We start from the raw sequence: 14,932 nt of genomic DNA, 5'->3' as shown, positions 1-14,932 counted from the left end.
TAAATAATTGTGAGATCTGTTGAGTGTTTTCCTGCTCTTAATTTTGTGAAAATATGCCCTTCCTGGAAGCAAATGGTGCCAAAACGTGAGGAAAAAATTAATGTGCTTAATTTAAATAATGTACAAATTTTAGATTGAGGTTCCTCAAAAAATCAAAAATAAAACCTGGTGAAGATCCATTCCGCTTCTGAGTATATAACCAATATAGTTAAAATTTGTTTACTAGAGAGACAGAAGCACAACTATTGCTACACTATTCACAAATGTCATTACAAAATCTGCCTAGGTACACATAAACAGATGATGGACAAATAACATAGTTATATGCTGGGACAGTGGCTCATGCCTATAATTCTAGCTACTCAGCAGGCTGAGATCTGAAGATTGCTGGTCAAAGAAACTCAGATAGACACAATCCTCAAGATTCTCATCTTCAATTAACCATCAAATATCCAGAACTAGAGGCATCAATTAAGTGGAAGAGCACCAATCATGAGTGAAAAAGCAGAGCAAGAGCATAAAGCTTAGAATTCAAATCCCAGTACCTATACATACACAGACACACAGACACACACTCATACACAAAAGATATATATAATATATAATGTTACACTATTATATATTATATACTATATATAAAACTATATTATATGTAGCTTTACTCAGTCATAAAGCAAAATAGAATTGGGACTAGAGATCATTGTATTAAATGCAATAAGCCAATTCCATAAAGACAAGTATCACATGTTTCCTTCATATGTGATTGTAAAGAAAAAGAAAAGAACATGAAAGTAAAAAGAAGACTATACATATATTGAAGAAAGTAAACAGCGTAGTATAATGAAAGAGTAATAGAAGGGTTGAATTTAACCACTGTACCTTATATATATGAATGGAAATATTGCAATGAAATCATTCACATGGTACAATTAATACACATTAAAAGCATATCTTAAGTATTAGTAGAATGTTTAAGACTGATACTTTAACACTTCTGACTCAGAAAATGCAAAGTCTAGTTTTTCAGGTTACATCTCTAGAAATCTGATTAGTTTTTATTATGACTTGGAGTTGTTTTTTTATTTCTATAAGAGACTCCCTATAACTATATTAAAAAAAAAGTGTAGTGGGGCGCTGGTGGCTCACGCCTGTAATACTAGCTACTCAGGAGGCTGATATCTGAGGATCACCGTTCAAAGCCAGCCCAGGAAGGAAAGGCGGTGAGACTCTTATCTCCAATAAACCACCAGAAAACCAGAAGTGGCGCTTGGCTCAAGTGATTGAGCGCTCACCTTGAGCTGAAGAGTGCAGGGACAGCACCCAGGCCCAGAGTTCAAGCCACATGACCAACCAAAAAAAAAAAAATAGTGTAAACCATGCACTCATAATTCCATGCAGTAATGTACAATGTAGCCTATTCTTAAAAAGAAAAACATTTTCCTTGATGCTTCCTCGAAGGTGTTTTTCACAGATGTTTCTCAAAATGAAAAACCTACTCACATCTTGTGGTGTTGGATTTTGTTTGTAAGTTTGTTGGTTTGGAGAGGCAGCCATGTAACATTATTATTATCATTATTATTGTATTATTATTTTATTTCAGATGGCTTCACTTCCTACAAGGCCCAGATATTAAAAGATGAACTTTTAAAGAAGAAGCAAAATCTCTTACAAAGAAAGAAACAAGAACCTAGAGATCAGGTTCTGCCCACAGACGCTCTGCCTGCCCAGTCAGTGAGGACAAAGAAGCCAAAAATATTTGGGCCTTCTAGTAAATATAAAAAATGGAGCGAAAGGAACAATATTGAATTTTTTATATACTTGATGAAATTTTATTACTTTTAATTTTTCACTCCTTCAGAATATGAATCCATTCCTCCCCCAATACTACCACCACTTGTCTGCACTTCCCATTTAATTTTTATCCCAGTGGGAGTAAAGAAGAAAAATCAAGCCATTATATGATTTAATTAAATAGATATTGACTTTTATTTGCTTTTCAAATTTTTGTCTGTTAACTCTTACAATATGTGATTGTCTCTGAGGAGTTAAATCAGAGATGGCATTAGTTTTCTTCTTTATTCTTTTCATGTATTTAAAAATATTTTACAATGGACATTTACTAATAGTTTAATCAGAAAAATGTTTTGCCTACATGTCACAAAATATGCTAAAAGTCTGATGTCTGATAAAATATCTGTAAAATATGTTAAAAGTCTGAGACTGATATCAGACTCAGCAGATGGTTTTAGGTGAGAGAAAATGGTTTCCTAAAGGCTCAGGAATATAAATAATAAATCCAGATAATGTCTATTAAATTGAATCTAGAATTTGGATTCTTTTTCAGAATTTTTTTCCAAATGTGAATGATAATTGTTTTGTGGCAACAGAGCTTTATTGGCATCCATATTGAATTAACCTCAAATTACGATGTTGCATTTAAATCTAAACATGAAGCCATTTACAACTCAGAGGAGAAGACCCTAATTCTGTTCTCTTATCAACGGTTGCTTTTCCTTGGTTTTGAGATACCTGGCACAAAATGAAATAGAGATGGCCCAATCGTTAGGATTTGACCAACACAGAGATGTAGATGATTCAGTGCAATGGTCCCCCTAGCTAGCACCTGTTTCTCTACTGCCCAACATAATGAAAACAAATGTGGGGCACTAAGGGAATCTGGCATATGTAAACACATCTCTGGTGAATTGCAACTCCATTTTCCTTTCTCAAAAGCTGGATTTTGTGACTTTAGAGTAACTATGAGCTAACATCATCTACCTTTATATTAAAGTCAAACCCTTAATTGTCAAGAGTCTTATCTTTTCAGTGTCCTTACCTCTGTGCATTAAAACTGGGAAATAAAATCAAAGCCTGCTTTTACTTCTAAATTCACAAGAATAGTTTCTGGAAAATAGAGAAGTCACAAATAATAATATTCTGAAATTCTGCTCTCTACAGATAAGTCACAAAACAAACAGCTAGTATTTATTTGAATGCCACCTGATAATAGGAAAGGGACTTTCCTATTTGATTTTAATAGAAACAGTTACTTCATCCATGTGTGAACCATTCCAAGAAAATATATTTGAAGCAAGCAACAGCACATATGCCCTGGAAGGGCAGCTGTATTTAGATACCACATGTCATTTTCAAGGATGGAAAAGCATTATTTTTTTTGGAAAGTCTCCTTAGGTAAACAAAAGATAAATATGTTTTGCTTTTTTCCTCTCAGGTATATGCACAGTTTTTTTAAAACCTTACCTTTTCTATTAATTAAATGTTTAACTTCCTTTTCTATTATATTATCACATCCTTGAAGACTCAATCTTCTTTATTTGATTAAGAACATAGATGAAAGTAAAGAATTAAAACTAAAGAAGCATCCATAGAGCATGTTATAGAACACTACTTTAAAAGATCAAACCTAAAAATCACGAGCATAGAAGGAGAAAAGTTTAAGCTAAAGGCATAGAAAATATATTAGTAATATAATAGCAGAAACCTTCCAAAACCTTGAGAAAGAGGTGGCTATCAGTCATAGGAGGCTTCATGCACTCAAAATAGACAAGACTTGTAAAGAACCCTCATTATATCATATTACAGTTAAATATTAAAGATACAGAAAAAGGAAAGTACATTTTATTCACATAGGGCAAAACCACAAAGAAATCCCTTTATGCAATTAATATATACTAGTGAAAAAATAGAAAAAGGCCATTTTCCAGAAGAAAGTAAGTGCTTAAATGTGAGTACAATAGTAGCAAAATACAATTCTGATACATATTGTAAATTTATAGTGCTGGCTAATATATCACATGAAAATGTTTTCTATGTAAAATAGATAGTATTGGAATGGCAATATGTGTCATGTTGTATCTTGTTGCAACAATAAGATTTCAAATGTCCTGAATTTCTCCAGGATATTTTATTTGAGGGGTCACATGGAGGGGCAGGGAGGCCAAACAATGTGGAGGTTGCACTCCAGCTTGGTCATTAAAATTTAACTATACAATTTAGCTTATCTGAATCTCTGTTTATTTAACTTTCAAAAAGAGAATTATAAATATTTATAATCTTGTTAACCATATTCAAGTTCACTGGGCACTGAAGGTTCACATCTGTAATACTAGCTACTCAGGAGGCTGAGATCTGAAGATTATGGTTAGAAGCCAGCCCACACAGGGAAGTCCATGAAACTCGTATCTCTGATTAATTGCCAAAAAGACAGAAGCAGAGCTGTGGCTCAAGTCATAAAGTGTTATCCTTGAGCATAAAAAGCTCAGGGATAGCACTCAGGCCCTGAGTTCAAGTCCCAGGACCGGCACACACAGAATAAAAAGGAATGTATAATTAATGAATAGTACTCTACACACAGTAGGCATAAGTTTTATCTTTCTTTTGCCCTTTTAATGAACTGACTATAAGGACAAAATGTTTACATTTTAATATTTTTGAAAGTAGAACCATTTCTAAACTAAATTCCATTTCCTTTTTTCTTTCTAAATCGGATGGGTAATTCACATTTTTGTTAATGGACTCAGAATCAGAATTTCTGGCAAACTCAATGCCATGATGACTTCAGACCCTAATTAAATGTTTTAAAAATATTTTGTTCCTATACTAAATTACCCTGAATTGCTTTTATTTTTAAACTTACATGTTTACTTTCCTCCAGCATTTTTATGTAAATATTTTCAATTTGATGCATTTTTTTTTGCAGGGTACCTGTTGAAGTCCATCTACTGTACTCTAATGTGTTGCATTATTTTACACAGAGTAGCAATAACATTTTAGATTTACATGTCAAAGACAGTATGATAGATCTGAAACTATACTTTGACCAAATTAATTATTGACGTAAGTAAAGAATTCAGCAGTTCATTTGGACTTCTAAGAGACTTCCATTCCTCATGCTTTCTTTTCTAAGTTCTGGCTGCACTTTCAATACTTGCCTCTGTCAGATGTGTGACAGTCTGTCTGCTGCTTCTCCAAGTTGATAGCCAATCTGTCATCTGCATGCCCTTTACAGTCCTTCCACCCTCCATACTCCCCATTTCCAGACTGCCACCTTCCCTATTTTTGTATTTCAAAATCTAAATCTAGCAAGCCAAGTTATCACTCTGGGTACCATTTATTTTTATTGCTTTCTTATCAGCTGTCAAAACAGCTGAATGTTAAACAATTGGCTGGTTTCCAAAAACAGCATTAGGAATGTGAGAAGGAGAGGCGATTAGAGTAGCTCTCTGAAGAATCATTTTGGACCCAGAAAGCCATTGCCTTCAGAATAGCCTTTATTAAAAACAAACTATTCATCTTAATTTCAGTTTTTCTCCCATATGAATCATGGAGTTATTAATATACTTGCCATTGCATTTATCAGGAAGATAAGAATCCACTTTCATCATACAGCAGTATAAGAAAAGGTTCATCAGTCTAAGTAAAAATTTACTCCTATCAAAAGTGTGCCTCTGGAGGTTTTGTCGCAAAAGCTAGGACTCAGCAATACTATAGAACCAATATTAGTTGGTTCCATTCTGACCTTGAGGTAGGTGAATAATTTATGCTTCATTGACCTTTTCCAGCTTCAAGACTGTTTAAGCCACAAAGCAATTAGCTAGACCTATCTTCTTTCCTGTATTCAGGGGCTCCCAGAATATTCCAACAGTCTTAAATCAATCTTTTAACATTTCATATCCATGAAGTCAGGTAAAAATGTCCCTTTTGTTCAATATTTTACCTGTTTGTTTTCGGAAATGTAAACATTTTATTTTTAAACACAATCATCTGGGCATTTGTATTTAAAAATTATCTAATAATGAGTACAATTTCTTTCCATATCAATTCCCCCAGGCCTCGTCTTTGAAGGGAATTTTTGTTAGCAATTTCTTGCATCTATTTCTGGAAATATTGTCTACTCACCACAAGCATGTACATATTTTAGCAATCTTAAAGTACAGATCCTATGCTACTTCTCTAGGGGAGGTGATGGTGTCATAAAACAAATGGAGAAATATTATTTGCTTTTCTATTTTAAGACAGACTTTGGGCAAGACAATGCTAATTCTGTTTTATTATTATTATTATTATTTATTGTGAAAATACTGTACAGAGGGGTTACAATTACATGGGCAAGGTAATGAGTACATTTCTTATAAAAAAATATGGAACGCTTCAAGAGCTTGCATGTTATCCTTGTGCAGGGGCCATGTTAATCTTTTCTGTATTGTTCCAATTTTAGTATATGTGCTACCAAAGCTAACACTTCTGTTTTTAATCTTTATAGTTCACATTTATACTCTGTGCTTTTCATGTATTGTTCTTTTCTTAAAGTCTTGAGATGGATAATTTTCAGCCTTTCCTAGAGTCTAATATATACAGATATATATTAGACTAATATATATATATATATATATATATATATATGGTTAAAATTAGCCCTTTATACATTAACTCATTGCCATCTACACATTTTGGTGATTTGTATTTTATATTAATAGTTCAAAACTTTGGACAATATAATTTCTGGCTTACTTCACTTACTATAATTTTTTCCAAGTCTTTCCATTTCCTAACAAATGATGCAATGTCATTCTTTCTGATGGAGGCATAGAAGTCACACACACACACACACACACACACACACACACACACACATATATCACATTTTCTTGATCCATTCATCTACTGAGGATTATCTAGGTTTGTTCCATATCTTAGCTATGGTAAATAAGGCTGCGACAAACATAGTTGTGCTGGTAGCCTTAGTATGGCTTTGCTTGTGATCATTTGGGTAAATGCCCTAAAGTGGGATTGCTGGGTCATAGGGGAGCTCTATGTGGAGTCTTTTGAGGAACCTCCATACTGCTTTCCAAAGTGGTTGAACAAGTTTACATTCCCACAAACAAGGCAATAGGGTTTTCTTTTTTGACACATCCCCTCCAGCATCTGTTGTTTTTAGATTTCTTGATTATAGTCACTCTAACTGGGGTGAGGTGGAATCTCAATGTTGTTTTGATTTGCGTTTCTTTTATGGTTAGAGAGGTTGAGTATTTCTTGATGTGTTTATTGGCCATTCTTACTTCCTCTTCAGAGAAGTTTCTCTTCAAGACTTTAGCCCACTTATTTATTGGGCAGTTGTTTCTTTGAAGATTTTTTTCTTGGAGGATTTAGTTTTTTGAGTTCCAAGTATATTTTAGATATGAGACCCTTGTCTGTTGTATGGCTAGTGAAGATCTTCAACCAATCCATGGCTTTCTATTGATCTTGCTAGCTAAGTCCATTGCCATGCAGAAGTTCTGCAATTTCATGCAATCCCATTTGTCCAACCTTTCTTTGATTTGTTGTGTTTCTGGGTCTCTATTAAGAAAATTTCGACCTGTGCCAAGGAGACCTAAGGTTTCTCCTATTCCTTCCTGCAGTGGTTTCAGGGTGTCTCCTTTGACTCCGAGGTTTTTGGTCCATTTGGAGTTGATTCTGGTGCAGGGTGATATATAAGGATCTAGCTTTAGTTTTCTGCAGGTGATTAACCAATTCTGCCAGCACCATTTACTGAAGAGGCTGTCTTTCTTCCATTCTATTTTTTTAGCTCCCTTATAGAAGATAAGGTGGCTATAGGTCTGTGGTTCCATTTCTAGGTTTTCGGTTTTATTCCATTGGAATAGAAGTCTGTTCTTGTGCTAGTACCAAGCTGTTTTGATTACTATGGTTTTGTAGTAGAGTTTGAAAATTGGTATTGATATTCCACCTGTTCTTCCTGTTAAGGGATTTTTTTTAATTTGGTGTCTTTTATTGTTCCATATGAATTTTTGCATTGCATCTTCTATTTCCTTGAAGAATGAGGTTGGAATATTGATAGGTATCACACTGTATTAAGATTTAATAATAGTAATGTTATACTCTAGAAAATAAAAGGATTATAAATTTATTTAATTAGTTTAGTTCAAACTATCCATCATCTTATGTTATTAGCACATGCAATTTAATTCTATGTATTAAACCATGGAAAATACGTTTACTACTGTACCTTATAGCCAATATTTACTTTATTTCTTTTTTATTTGACTTGTATAGCTTTGATTATGTTTGGGACACACACATACCCCACACACACACCCCGCACCCCCCTCCCACACCAGTTCTGGGGCTTGAACTTAGAGCTTGAGCATTGTCCTTGAGCTTTTTTTGCTAAAGGCTAGCCCTCTACTACTTAGTCCATGGCTCCACTTCCAATTTGTTTTATGTTTTAAGAAGACACATTCACATATTCTTCAGTATGGAATTGATTATGAAAACTCTGAGTTCTTGCTTGTTTGCATATGTCTTTGCATGTCTTTCACTTTTTAAAAATGTCTATTTGGATACAAAATTCTTGAATGTTAGATATCATCCTTTTCTCTTCTGAAGCTACCCTATCATCTTCTGGCTTCATTATTTCTTTTAAGATCCTTGTTTTTCTTGTCATTCTTGTTTTGCAGATAATATGTTTAACTGTTTTCTTCTTGTAGGTTCTGCTTTTTCTTCTGAGAGTAAAACCTAGGACGGTCCCACATTCTGGGCAAGCTTTCTTCCACTGAAACATCTGCAGTCCTCCTAATTTCTTTTAAAGGTTCTATATTGTGGTGTGTGTTTTTTTAACTTTATAGTAGTGTTCCTAGGATATACATCATATGTATTCTTTGGTTATTTCCCCAGGATAAGCTCTAACATAATTAAATCATATTATCAAGACCAGAAAAATCATTGTGACCATACTACTAACTCAGTTTCACATCTCACACTTATTAACATTCTCCATTCCTGTGTGGCATAATTCTCCACTTTGGGATATTGTCCTGAACATTGTTTTGCTTTTTTCCTAACCAGAAACTATTACCAGAGGTAACCTATCCCATGAGTTGTGACAATCAGATATATCACCAGATATGATCATATATCCCCTGTGGCATGAAATTATCTGGGGTTGAGCACCACTATGGTAACTCAATTCCCCAACTTAATTGGATTGTAGACATTCTCACATGTACTTTTTTTGGAGGGTAGAATGGCGAGTGGTAGGGCCTTAGATTTGCTAGGCAGACACTCTACCCCTTAATGATCCTAGCCCTTTTGTTTTTAATTATTTTTCAGATATGGTTTTATGCTTTTGCCTGGGGGATAGACTTGAGCCACAATCCTGCTGCTGCTTCCTGAAGAGCTGAGATAAAAGCTAAAATTGTGTCTTAATAACTTTTGCCTGGAGAAGCCCATGATCTTCCGCTCTTCACTCCTCTAAGTTATAGGTAAAAGATATCTCATCTAGCCCTTTACATGTATGTTTTTGTGTACCAGTCTTGGGGCTTGAACTCAGTGCCTAAGCTCTGTCTCTAAGCTTCTTTTGCTCAAGGCTAGTGCTCTTCCACTTGAGCTACAGTTGTACTTCTGGCTTTTTGGGTAGTTTAAGGGAGGCAAGAGACTCACAGACTTTCCTGCCTAGGTTGGCTTTGAACAGGTTTCAGCCTCCCAATTAGCTAGGACGATAGGTGTGAGCCACCAGTGCCTGGATCACATGTAGGTATTAATGGTTTCTTTCTCACTAGCTCTCAGAATTAAATAACTCTCACTATCATTGGTACACAAAACTCTTCGAGCATCATGAAGAAACTCCTTGTACTTGCAGCTTCCTTGTTATATCCTCCCAGCCTCTTGGCTACCACTGGTCCTTCTCCATCTCTACAATTTTGTCATTTAGACAATGTCTCTTAGATGTAACTATTTGAGATTGGATTTTAGTTTCACTTAGAATAAGACTGATGAGAACAAACCAAATTGTCACTTGTATTAAATAGTATTCATAACCTGCTTTATTGACTGCCAACCTCTTTGTACAACTACTTAAATAAAAATGTATTTTTAAAAATGATTAAAGGGGGGCTGGGAAGGTGGCTCGGTGGTAGAGTGCCTGCCTTGCATGCATGAGGCCCTGGGTTGGATTCCTCAGCACCACATAAGCAGAAAAAGCCGCAAGTGGCTCTGTGGTTCAAGTGGTAGAGTGCTAGCCTTGAGCTGAAGAGCTGAGGGACAGTGCCCAGGCCCAGAGTTCAGGCCCCACGACTGACAAAAAAATGATTAAAGGAAATATTTGAGCGTGAAGGCATAGATGGCATCATAAAGGTGAATAAAACTGTACAGGGAAACTATAGATAGAAAAGATAGGGAATTTAGGACTTAGTTTGGAAAGGACCAACAATCAGTTCAAGCAGACATTGTGAGTTAGCAAGTGTGTCTTAAGAAGGAAAGTTGTAGAGATAATGCACTACAGGAACCAAGAGTGGAACTTGCAGAAAGGAGAGAGTGATAGCTAATATCAATTGCTCATTATATTTGTCTGTATATATTTGAGGGCTATTATTGGATATGAAGAACAAGACAGAAGCTTGAGTTCTACAGCAGAGTCATCATATTTTGGAAAGAAGCAGAAGTTAAAGATTCCATGAGAACTAGATTGTCATTACCAATTGTATGAAGAGACTTTAAATCTTCCAATTACTTCCAAAATACTGAATTTAAGAAATCACAAAAAAATGGAGATGAAGGTGAATTCAAAGCCAGGCACCAGAAAGATTAAAGCTCCATTTGTAGCCAGGGACTTCTCTTTTTCTCTATTTTCCATATCACATGCCTCGTTTCCTACAAATCTATGATCTCTTTCATTTAGAGGGTGAAAGTTGAAATAGCTATTTGCTGGTTTGAAAAATCAATGGTTTGTCTGTCAAGATGATTTAAACCGAGTCTCTGATCATCATTTTTATCTGACATGGACAGATGATGTATGACTTATACAGCTAGATCTCAGGACACTTGGAACAACTTCGCAGAACATCACTGTAGCTGTTCTGTTCCTTCATAAATTAGAAGCAGAAGCTTTACATGAGAAATCAACGTTTCCCATAAATGTTCTCAGTATAGACACTAATAGAATAGTCCTGTAAACTTTTTCCCTTTGGCCTAAAACATTGAAATAAGATGTTAAATTAGAAAAAAAATCACGTAAGAGGCCTTATTAAGGATAGTATAAAACATAAATCTAGGTCCCAAGGGGTCTGAGCTAAATATGTTGTTTAAAGAAGTCAATATATGAAAAATGTATAAAGTAAGTCTTAGTGCATCTGCTTAAATAATTTAAGACAGCATTTTCTTATAAATTTTCTAGTGATTATGCTGGTTCCAAAAAGCACCTCTAGGGACCATTTATTGGAAGAAAAGAGATCACATGTCATTATTGAAATATTCTAAAAACTATAAAATCTAGTTATGTTCACTTTCCCTAAAATAGAATAGTCCACAACCTAACATGTCTGTTCTCATAAGCTGAGTTTATAATTGGAACATCAGCTGTCTCCATGTGATCTTTCTACAAATAAAAAAAGATAATCTCATTGAACTAAAGGAGGGGCATGTGGAAAACCTACCAAACTGAAAAGACTTCACAACTATTTTCATCAAGAGATGGAGCTATTTCTCTATCCCTTGGTTCTGGGTTTACTTTGTTACTTACTTTGGCTAATAGAATGTGATAAAAATTTGTGATTCATTCCTAATTTTCTCTTGAAGTCTGTCACTTCAGAGTGGCCATAAATTAATGTAGTCATTTTATAGGAGAATATTCATTGGAGAAAATTAAGGTTGAGTTTTTCTCAGATGAGTTATGAGAACGTGAAGCCAAAATTTATAGAACAATAAAAATGTATTACTTAGAGACCCCATAAAGATTAGAAGTGCCAAGTGGAGGTCAACAGGAAGTCTAGAGGTGACAAGGAGTTCACATAGCAAGTGAACGTGATGAGAAGAACAAGATGTGTGGGAAATCGGTGGGAAGACACATTAATAAGATCCATGGCTCCTTTCCAACACAGTGTCTTGTGTTCACCCTTTGGTGAAGACCCATTGGTTCACCCTTTGTCTTACCATTTCTGTGATTCCCCTTCCCTTCTGCAAATCAGATAGACAAAGGGTACCGAAATAAAAAAGTGAAAACAGAGGATAAGCCAAAGGGAAAAAAGAGATAAAAGAAACAACTGAAAATAGTACACTAAAAAACAACAAAAAATAGAGAAAAACCTGTTTCCATATTTTGGAGTTCATTTTCCATATCTTGGAGCATCATTTTGTATGGTCATATGTACATAGCTATTGAGCTTCTGTGTTCCTCTGCTAGAACTTGAGGGAGAGAGGACTTGAGGTAGTGGGGAGGGAAGTGGGAATTATCTCTTTATTATCTCTTTGGGTTTCCTGATATGGATTTGACCAGTGAAAGACCTGTGGAGCCGGGCGCTGATGGCTCACACCTGTAATCCTAGCTACTCAAGAAGCTGAGATCTGAGGATCGAGGTTCAAAGCCGGCGGGAGCAGGAAGGTCCGTACGACTCTTATCGCCAATAAACCACTAGAACACCGGAAGTGGCACTGTGGCTCAAGAGGTAGAGCGCACTCCTTGAGCTGAAGAGCTGAGGGACAGTGCCCAAACCCAGAGTTCAAGCCTCATGACCGACAAAAAACAAAACAAAACAAAACAAAAAAAACTGTGGGAAAAGAAGAATGGACTGACTTGAGTTTTTGTTATGGTCAACAGTTGGGATATGCTAGATTTTGGAGTCCATGGGATGAGGAAAGCCTTACAACCTCTTTCAGTAATGTGTTTAGATATATTAAGCTGGAAAGGAGAATAAAGTGTTTAGCAACACGCACTGTTCCTGGATAACCATTGCCAAGACTATTTAAATCCAAGTCACATCAGAGCAATTTAATTTTCTTTTTGGCCTTGTAGAAAAGGAAGAACCAAGAGAGCAATCAATTGGAAAGCTTAAACGTGATTGATGGAAATTTTTATGTGTCTACATTAGAGAGGAAGGAATTGTATGTTGCATGGGAGTTTTGCCTATGACTAATTCAGATTATATGGCATCTTTTGTATTACATTTAAAAGTATAAAGTTGGGTAAGATTATCAACTTGAAATACAAGAAAACAAATAAATGTGTCTGGCCCCCAATTGTCTATCAAACAGAATCCATGTCTACAAAGATAAGGATAAGGTATAAAATCAAATACCTGGCATTACAGGGAAGAACTAAGAATACTCTTTAAAACTTCTGCTTTATAGATTAGAAGCAATGACATAAGTACTGCATACTTCAAGGCTAGTAAGAAGATATATTTTGAAGAATGGTTTATTATTTTGTTCCTGTTTTGTTTCATTTTGGAAGGAATACAGAGAAACTGGAGCATGTAGAGGTAGAAACTGAACAGCTGAAAAGTGAAAGCGAGACTGAAGTTTAGTCAAGGTTGCTAAGCGTTTAGCAAAGAACGATGGGCAATATGAAAGCGTTCTAAAAAATTCAAAATGACCACAAACAACATTCATCAAAACCTATTTGTAAAAACGTAACCTCTCCATATTCCAGAAATTTCTAATGTAGGTCCCTCTTGCCTTCCAGGTAAATTTGCTATTAACTGTTTTGATATCGGTACTCATTCATATTTCTAAATAATTGCTTATACCTGTTATTTTGAAATATTTTTGGTCATATATTCACAACCAACAAAAGTTTTTGTACCAATATCCATGTACTTCCTTACTTTGTAGTATATAGAAGTATCACTATATTAATATGCTGAAGATGTAAAACATACAGAGATATTTAAAAGATTAAAAAGTAATCGAAATTATAATATTCTTTCACGTAACCATTGGAAATGATTATCACACAATGGAGTTAGGACCACAGACTCACCATGGGAATTAAATTCTAAAGCTAAAACACAAGTTAGACAGATATCACAGTCAAATTATTCTTGGAAATCACTTAAAAGGCTCTGATTAATAAACTCTCAGTTTCCAAACACACAAGTACAACATAACCAATTTATGTTTAGAGCTTTGAAAATAGTTGTTTTTTCAGTTGAGTAAGTGATGAAGTAGCTAGTATATATTTAAGGTCAGATTACATGGTAAATATATGCTGCCATTGCATAATGCCAAATTTCTTATGCTATTTTTTACACCTTGAGAAATGGGAGGTGACTGAGAAAAAGGGTGTAAGAACAACTTAAAGTTATTAATCTCACATTCCCACCAAGATATATATATATATATATATGCATATATATATATATAAATTTTTTCTCTCTGTTTCTGCCTCTTTCAGTCTCTCATTGCATCTCTTTTCTTCTCTTTTACTTCTCACTTCTTATAGCATATTTCACAGGAAGAAAAGTAAGACTTCAGCGATTTCTTTGCATGCATTTTCTTCTCCTTATCAGCCTCACAGAAAATGCTTTCATAACCAGGTCCTCCCCAGTTATAAATCTTCAATTTCTTCCAATACTTCAAGCTCAATTTCAAATTCAATCACCCAGAATTTGGAACTCAAAAAGTTCCTTTTTTATTTAAATTATCACTATGCCAATTCTCCTACTATTTTGTTAAATTAAATCAAGGATATTTACTGTATCACTCCAATAGTTTAGGCATCAGGCAGACTGTAAGTAGGAAGAGCAGGAATTCTGGCTTTAGTTTTAATATCTTCCTGACAGGTTATGAAATCCATGTGCTTTTTGTTTGATATATATGCATATATATTGCATATATGTGTATATATATATATATATTGTTTATCCTGTGGATACACATAGGATTGTATTTCCCAGCTTGCTTGAAATTACACATAGTGTATGATGTGCTTTGAGCCTTTCACTTTGAGTTATAGAATTCATCATTCTCCTACCTCCATCCCATCTCACTTCTGAGATTAAAGCCTCCTCCATCAATCCACACTTTTGTGTGAAGACAACATGGACAAAAGGAACTAACAATTCAAGATATATATGTAGCACAAACAAGAAATAAAACATCCATAGTAAGCCACTGCGATTTTAGGATAATTTTTACTATGGCA

The 14,932-nt window shown here is 34.9% G+C and overlaps 1 non-coding gene across 1 annotated transcript; it reads right to left on the bottom strand.

Annotated features, from left to right (window-relative positions):
• Positions 1–6,155: 6,155 nt before the first annotated feature.
• On the bottom strand, positions 6,156–6,262 carry LOC122116048. Its single transcript, XR_006148865.1, has one exon. It is a non-coding gene; the product is annotated as a U6 spliceosomal RNA (small nuclear RNA).
• Between the last annotated feature and the right edge of the window lie 8,670 nt (positions 6,263–14,932).

Source organism: Dipodomys spectabilis, unplaced genomic scaffold (genome assembly GCF_019054845.1).
Source record: "Dipodomys spectabilis isolate Male_0828 unplaced genomic scaffold, ASM1905484v1 ptg000125l, whole genome shotgun sequence".
Taxonomy (NCBI): Eukaryota; Metazoa; Chordata; class Mammalia; order Rodentia; family Heteromyidae; genus Dipodomys; species Dipodomys spectabilis.
Note: the sequence above shows the minus strand (reverse complement) of the source record. Positions and strands in the feature narration are given on the sequence as shown.